Source organism: Orycteropus afer, unplaced genomic scaffold, assembly GCF_000298275.1.
Source record: "Orycteropus afer afer isolate SDZICR_OR568_19922 unplaced genomic scaffold, OryAfe1.0 scaffold00255, whole genome shotgun sequence".
In the NCBI taxonomy this organism is placed as follows: Eukaryota; Metazoa; Chordata; class Mammalia; order Tubulidentata; family Orycteropodidae; genus Orycteropus; species Orycteropus afer.
The window spans coordinates 1,369,834-1,377,815 of NW_006921842.1; the positions used below are offsets into that span (position 1 = coordinate 1,369,834).

A 7,982-nucleotide genomic window follows, 5' to 3' on the forward strand; every position below is an offset into this window, starting at 1 on the left:
GTGGGGCTGGCGCGGGATCGGGCAGTGTTTCGTTCTGCTGTGCATGGGGTCACTATGAGTCGGAAACGACTCGACGGCACTTAACAACAACAACAACAGTCAACATGCAACAAATGTCAGTATAATGAATGATCAGTGCAGTGCAGAGCATGCCTCAGTTCTAGAGACAGTGTCTTTATTAATATAGCCTCAGACCAAATGCTATTTGTGGTAGCTACAGAACATCCACTCACATTGACATTAATGCCACCTGAACTTTTCTCACAAGGATTGTTGTCTCCTTCCTCCCTCTAGTCCATACCCCCACACCCACCCTCCTGTGCACTACAGCAATTTCATTTCGATTTTCATTAAAGAATGATCCTTGGCTGATGGGTACTATTTTACAACCAACTGTTAATTTAAATTAGTCTCTGCTTTATGAATCCATGAGTTTGCATTGGAGCCAGCATGAGGATTACAGAGCTAAGGCATTGGAGAAAGGCGGTGGATGAATTGAAAGAATGGAAACATAACAGAAACATATCTAAGATGAGATGAGTAACTATTTGATTCTTCCTCTCTGAAAAAGAGAAGATGAAAAGACTTATACACAGACAGTATTAGAAAGAGGGCAGGATATGTACAAGTCTGACAATTCATCTCTTGATACCACAGAGACTCCTTTGTGCAGGGGCTTCCCCAGGCCTTGTGGGGACAATGACAGGCAAAATGACTCCTACAGCTGTCAGAGGCAGGGGACCCCCAGAGCAAATGAGACCAGAAGTCATATACAAGGACAAGCACAGACATAATCCTCCACAAAAACAAACATACACAAAAATAATCATACAAATGATGGGGACCAAGGGCTAGACTTAGGACTGAGCCCAGGCTGACCCAGCCACTAAAAGTCCACACTTCCCACAGCTCTGGAGATAGGACAAAGCCTAGGTATGTGTGAGTCCCTGTGATCACAGGATCTAGTGGGATAATGTTCTATTGAAAGGACAATGACAATGGAGACATGAAGATAGCCCAGCAGAAGAGCGACCACTTCAATGCAGATGCTGTCATGAGCATCGACAGGGCATGGCTATGTCCACACTCAGCTCCACCACCACCCCCCACCTTCTCCAGCCCCTGCCTGCAAAAGACTCAGCACAGTAAACAAATGGATTCCAGAACATTCTCAGATTTTCATTTATTTCCTCTCTTAAATTTTCAGAATTTTCCTCTCTTTTATTTAACCCACCAACCCTACTTCATGGCAAAAATCTGAATAATCAAATTCATTCTCAGATTCTCATTTTCAACAGAGAAGGGAGAAATTGAAGCTCAGACAACAGGAAGTTATATCAGGGAGGGAGACACTCCAGCCCCTCCTCTGCTGGAACAGGGACCAGCAATCAAGGAAGGGTCAATGGTCAGTGTTGGGAGGGGGTCCTGATATGTGAGGTGGGCTAGTCTCCCCATGCCCTCACATTATGGCTTTATGAATACAGACACATTCAGACATCAGTTGCAGGAAAAAAAGTCACAAAATGGGATATGAACAAATCTTGTATCACTCAATCCCACACAAGGCATAATGCTATGGAATAAAAGAGTCATGAATAAATTTAGGTTATTCACTGTAAGTATGGACACTTGGAATAGCCCACTGCAATCTCAAAATGTCCAAATTCAAAGAATCCCCATAACCCAGTTGTGTCCTCTGTGCCCCATTCCCTCCCCCTTGCCAGGGCTTCCAGGGTCTCACCTTTAGAAGCAGTGAAAGGTGCCTCAAAGCACTGGGCACTGCCACTGCCTAGAAAAGAACATAAGCAGGATCTGGTCAGAGCCTATAGGAGATGAGACCAGGAGAATAGGAATTTTGGGGTGAGGGGGCTCCCTCATGTGCTCCTGTCTGTTTATACTATCCCAAGGGTCTCATGCAGGATCAGCCTCTCTCCTTCCATACTTACTTGCAGCTTCAGCATAGCTCCCTACTTCTCCACCTGTGGGAAGAAAGCATTTGGTGAGAGACTGGGGAGATGGAAAGACCATGACGTCCTAGAAGAACCAACAAGTCCTGGACCTTAGAGGTGCTTCCAGAACTGTGACTGCAGACCCAAGCCAAGATAAGGAAAGATTTTCAGGGACTGGACCGACCCTCCTCTTGGAAGTCTCTCAGCAGAAACCCTTCCCTGTGACATTCACCTATTGGGAATCAGGGCTCCAACATGAGAACCATTAAGGTTCATTTTCATATGTGCTTTACAAAAGAGTAATTGTTAGCACACAAGGCCCAAGATTGGGTCAGCACATATGAGGATGGTGCCTTCCTTAAGGAAGTAGGAAATGTCAGTTCTCCTACTTGGAACCTGAAACCCCCAGTGGCATAAGAAAACTCAGACGGCATCCCCATCTCCACCTGAGCTCTTCTTCCTCCAGATTACAGCTCCAAGGACCACATTTCCAAGGAGAATCAGGCCAGCAACCATTCCCATGATGGACATGGCGGGCTGGGAAGATAGTTTGGGAAAGACAAGTGAAGTGAGGAGTCTTGACTCCTTGGAGGTCTCCAGAAGGGTTCCTCATCCCCCTTCTTACCCCATCTCAGAGTGAGGGGCTTGAGCAGCCCCTCATGCCTCACACAGCATGTGTATTTCTGCTCCACTCCACTGGGCACCACCATAGCCACCCACTTCTGGAAGGTCCTGTCCTCTGCAGGCCTGGTCTCCACAAGCTCCGTGTCCTGGGTCTGGTCCTCCCCATCCTGCTGCCAGGTCAGGGTGATCTTTGCTGGGTAGAAGCCCAGGGCCCAGCACCTCAGTTTGACCCCTTGGTCAGAGATGGGGTGGTCAGTTACATGTATCTTTGGAGGCACTGCAGGGAAGGGTCAGACAATTCTGCAACTCTGCATTGTCTCCCATAGGCCACTTGAACAGTGTTCATGTGATCATGCTGAGAACAGACAGGACAATTGGGGTGGGGGAGGGAGTGCAAAACCCAAACATAATTTCCTATTCTTTGAAAAGATCTAGAATCAAAGTGAGGCAGTCCGTAGTAGGAAGCTCCAGGAGTCAAGGGGGAGAACAGGGATTTCTAGTTATGACCTGGGTGAGGCTGAGAAACTCAGAAAAGCTAGAATCAGACCTCCATTGGGTGTGAGGCAGATAACAAAGCTTGAGAAAGTCCGTGGTGGTTCCCAGGGTCGATTCCAGGATCTAAGGAAACTACTGATCAGTCAGAAATAATTTCCGCTGCTTTCCCCTGATCCCCTAACTATCTCTGAGACAAAGAGGGCTCCTCAGGGCAAGTGACCCGCTAGTAGAGGATCAGGAGATCTGCGCTAACTCCTCCACACCCTTGCGAGGGGGTATTCTGGCGTTCATCCCATTTTCCTCCCCTCCTTTTGAGGGCGGACACAGTACCAGCTCTAAAGGAGTTGTGGAAGGAACCCCGAGAGCCCTAGTGCCTGAGCGCTCCAGCATCTCCCTCCCGTTCTCCCAGGATCTGCGGAGCGACTCCACGCACCTGCTCTCCAAGTAGGCCCAGTAGCGCTCTGCCACACCGTTGTCCTCCCACTTGCTCTGGGTGATCTGAGCAGCCTTGTCCGCCGCTGTCCAGGAGCGCAGGTCCTCAATTCAACGCAACGCAACACACTGCGGTGGAGTGGGATCCGATTCATAGCGACCCCTCCTTGGGTTTCCAAGGCGGTATCACTGGAGAAGTAGATTGCCCAACCTTCCTTCCGAGGAGTGACTGATGGGTTTGAACCCCAGCCTTCTGATTAGCATTTAGGGCGATGTAATCGGCGCCATCATAGGTATACTGATCATAACCGTGTAGGAGGCTCCCGTCGGGCCCCACTTCGCAGCCCTACAACCTCTGGAAGGTGTGAGACCCGGTCCCCGGTGATCAGCCGCGCCCCCGAGCCCCAGACTGGCGGTGATTGGTCAGACACCATTTGGGTCTAAACTGAAGACCACACCTGAGCGAGTCACTAGGGCTCTTGCGGTGTTCAAGGGCCAAGCGGGTGCCGCGGCCATGGGGTGAAGTTCGGACATGGAGATTCGGAACCACCCGTACGTGGAGTCGAAGGCACTCCTGACATGCGACCCGGGCCCGGCATCACTCACCGGCCTCACTCTGGTTGTAGTAACCGAGCTCCGTCTGCAGGTACACTCAGTACATCTCTGCGGTGTCTTTGTGGATCCTGTTCTGGTCCCACTACTCCGGCGCCTCCTTCTCCATCCACGGCGCCCGGGGCTCCTCCCTTGGATTCGCAGCGTCGCTGTCGAACCGCAACACCTGCGAGTAGTCTACGTAGCCGACAGCGTTGGACCGGAACTCCCGGCGGCCGGGCGGGGACAGGACGGTGTCGAAATACATCATGGAGTGAGAGCCTTGGGGCCGGGGCAGCGGCTGAGACACCGACCCCCTCCCGGCGCGGCGCCCGGGTCCCGGGGCTATGGGGTCGGAGCGGCGGAGAAAGAAACCAAGGGTCTCGAGGACCCAGAAGGGGCGGCGGGAGGAACAGGGCTGGGACCTCGCGGTGGGAGAGAGGAGGGACCCAGAGAAGGGGGTGTGGGGAAATCTGGGCTTGACCGCAGGGGCGCGGCTTTCACAGAAGGTTCAGGATCCGCGCTGGGTGGTCCCCTCGCTCCTCCCTCCGCACTCACCCACCCCGATCTGGGTCAGGGCCAGGGCCCCCGAGAGCAGCAGGAGGAGGGTCCAGGATGCCTTGTCCAGGCTCCTGGGATTCTAGGGCCAATCTGCATTCCAGCCGGCCCAGCAGATCTATAACCGGGGTCCGCGGTGACGGTGACTGGCTTCTCCAGAAATGAGACCCAAATTGGAGAACTGAGGCCTGTCACTTGTGTTCGGGCAGATGGAGAGAGTTGTGACGGAGAAGTGAAATTCAGAGGAGGGGGATCCCCAACGCTTGGCTTCCCCACTTCTGACACCGTCATCTGGTATAAGAGCCAAACCGGGGTTCTGGAACTTTGTCCTAAGCCCTCCCCTCCTCTTACATTGTCTCCTTAAGTTCTGGGCCAAGCCTGCTTTAGTCAGAGGTTCTTTTTAGTTCAGAATCTCTATGTTGTTGTGTGCCCTGAAGCGGATTCATAGCACCCCTAGATGACCTAGTAGAACTGCCCCATAAGGTTGAACTTCCTAGACTGTAATTTTTAATTGAAGGAGGGCGCAGTGGGTAAGGCATTTGGCTGCTAACCAGGTTGGTGGTTCAAACCCATCAGCTGCTTGCTTGGAAGATGAAGCAATCTACTCCCGATTTACAGCCTTGGAAACCCTATGGGGGTCACTATGCATTACTATCAAATAGATGGCAGTGAGTGGTTTGGTTTTGGGTTAATCTTTAAAGGAAGATGCACTGGTGACCAAGTGGTTAAAACATCAACTGCTAACCAAAAGGTAGGTTGTTTGAACCTACCAGCACTCCCCTAGAGAAAGATGTGGCAATCTGCTTCCATAAAGATTTATAGTCTTGAAAACCATGTGGGGCAGTTCAACTCTGTCCCACAGGGTCACTATGAGTTGGAATCCACTTGAGGGCAGTGGGTTTGGTTTTGGGAATCCTGAAAGGAGCAGATCCCCAGGTCTTTTCTCTTGAGGAGCAATTTATGAGTTCCAACCACCTACCTTTGGATTAGTAGCCAAGAGCTTAACCGTTGTACCACCAGGACTCCATAGGATTTCTATTCACTCTTACAAACTGAGGAGGAACCCAAACAAATTTTGTTTACATGGGTTATAACTACTGATATTAACTGTAGGAGAAACTGAAACAGATTTAAAAAAAAAAAAATTTGTTGTTGTTATTTGCTGTCAAATTGGACCCGATTCATAGCGACCCCTCCTTGGGTTTCCGAGGTGGTATCACTATGGAAGTAGATTGCCCAATCTTCCTTCCGAGGAGTGGCTGGTGGGTTTGAACCACCAGCCTTCTGGTTAGCAGACAAGTGCCTTAAAAAAACAAACCAAACCCACTGCTGTCGAGTCAGATCCGACTCATAGCGACTCCTCCTTGGGTTTCTGAGGCAGTATCACTATGCAAGTAGATTGTCCAACCTTCCTTCTGAGGAGTGGCTAAAATTTTTAAATCAGTTTAAAATATAAATAATCCATTAAATGTTAACAGAGATAATATATTTTCATGAAAAGTAAGTATTTTCCAATATAAAACAAGGAAATGAGGTGAATGGATCATTTTACATTTTCATAAATCTCTATGTGTCAATAGAAGACTTCTGGATTCTCATATCTGCTTCTGCACTCAATCTGTTATTTTGGTTGCGGTGTATACTAAAAAAAATCCAGCATCACACAAATAAGAAGTTGGAAAAATGGAGTATTTTTAATAGCCTTTCCAAATAATTGTGAATGCTCATCTTTGATCTTTACTAAAGCTAAAGGAGTGATATTTCTTAAAGGATAGTTGCAGTCAGAAACCCTATTATGAATATTTTATGTTCTGTTCATTAACATCCATAGGTCCATCTTGCACATTGAATGAATTCTGTACAAATGCATGAGTTTGAGGTGTTGTTTTTTTTTTTTAAGTGATGCACTGGGTAGGCAGATCTTCCACTGTTGACACATTTCATACCAAAAAGTCACATTTGTTAGTATTACCACTTATCTCAGCAGAAAAATTTGTACATTTTGGAAAGCTATCAAACTTGTAGTGGATACAAATTTCCCAATATTCTAATCTCTTGACAGGCTACATTTTATCATTGGCAACATTACTGTCAGATGGTTTCCTTTAAGTGAGTCTTATTAGTTCTTTTTCAAGAAAGTGCTATATATCCAAGGTAATATTTCTGTCAAACTTTCTTTCAAGGAAAAATAAATGATATTACATTTTAAAAAAAGACTAGTTCAGCTCACACAAATTATTCTATTTGAGGCAAATATCACACTTCAGAATGTAGGAGAAATGCTTTATACATACCTCCTATTTCATCACATGTTATTATTGTTAGGTGCTTGAGTTGGGTTCAACTCATAGTGACCCTATGTACAACAGAATGAAACATGGCCCAGTCCTGTGCCATCCTTACAATAGCTGCTATACTTAAGTCCATTGTTGCAGCCACTGTGTCAATCCATCTTGTTGAAGGTCTTCTCCTTTTTTGCTAACCTTCTATTTACCAAGCATGGTATCCTTCTCCAGCAATTGGCCTCTTCTAACAACGTGACCAAAGTACTATAGATGAATCTGGCCATTCATCACATAGTATATGAAAAGATATGGACTTGACGATGGTGATTTAATAAAGTAAATAAATTCTAATGCTTCAATCAGTTCATATTTAAATGAAGCTGGGTTTTTTTTGTTTGTTTGTTTGATTTTGTTTTTCCTACAAGTAGATGATGGGGAAGAACACAATTACTGTTATAGTTTGATGACACATCCTTGATTTTTGCTAAGTTCCCCAGCTGTGCAAATATCAATACAGGGAGAAAGACTGATCATTTCTTAGTACTGTTGTGAAAATAATTTTGATTGCATGCATCTTTGAAAGGATTTCAGTGACTCAGAGTTGCACAGATCACACTTTGAGAACAGCTGTTCTGAGTAAATCAGGATGTCCCAAGCCTCTTTGCTCCTCTTCACTTCCCACAATCCCTTTCTGAGATGGAGTCTATGCCTCCCAAAACTTACCTTAGACATCTTCACTTGGATTTTTCTAGAAGATAATTTACTCCCTGGAAATTTAATCCCAGAGAGTGTCCTCAATCAGAATACTGAGGTGGAGGGAGCAACGTTTCCCTTTTGGAACTGGGAATATTTGTGTCTGGAGGCACCAGATGAAGATTCACTCATGATGTGTTTTGGTTTTTTTATATCCCTGCTTCATGTATATCCAAATCCCAAACAGCTGGAAATCTGATGTAATCTGTGTGAGAAATAATAAGAGCCCCTTAATTATAAATGGGTCTAAGGCACCTGACTTCAGGTCCATAAAACATCAAGAACAGTGCTATCA

At 46.8% G+C, this 7,982-nt stretch overlaps 1 pseudogene; it reads right to left on the reverse strand.

Moving 5' to 3' along the window:
* Window positions 1-1,610: 1,610 nt before the first annotated feature.
* On the reverse strand, window positions 1,611-7,666 carry LOC103204656 (annotated as a pseudogene).
* Between the last annotated feature and the right edge of the window lie 316 nt (window positions 7,667-7,982).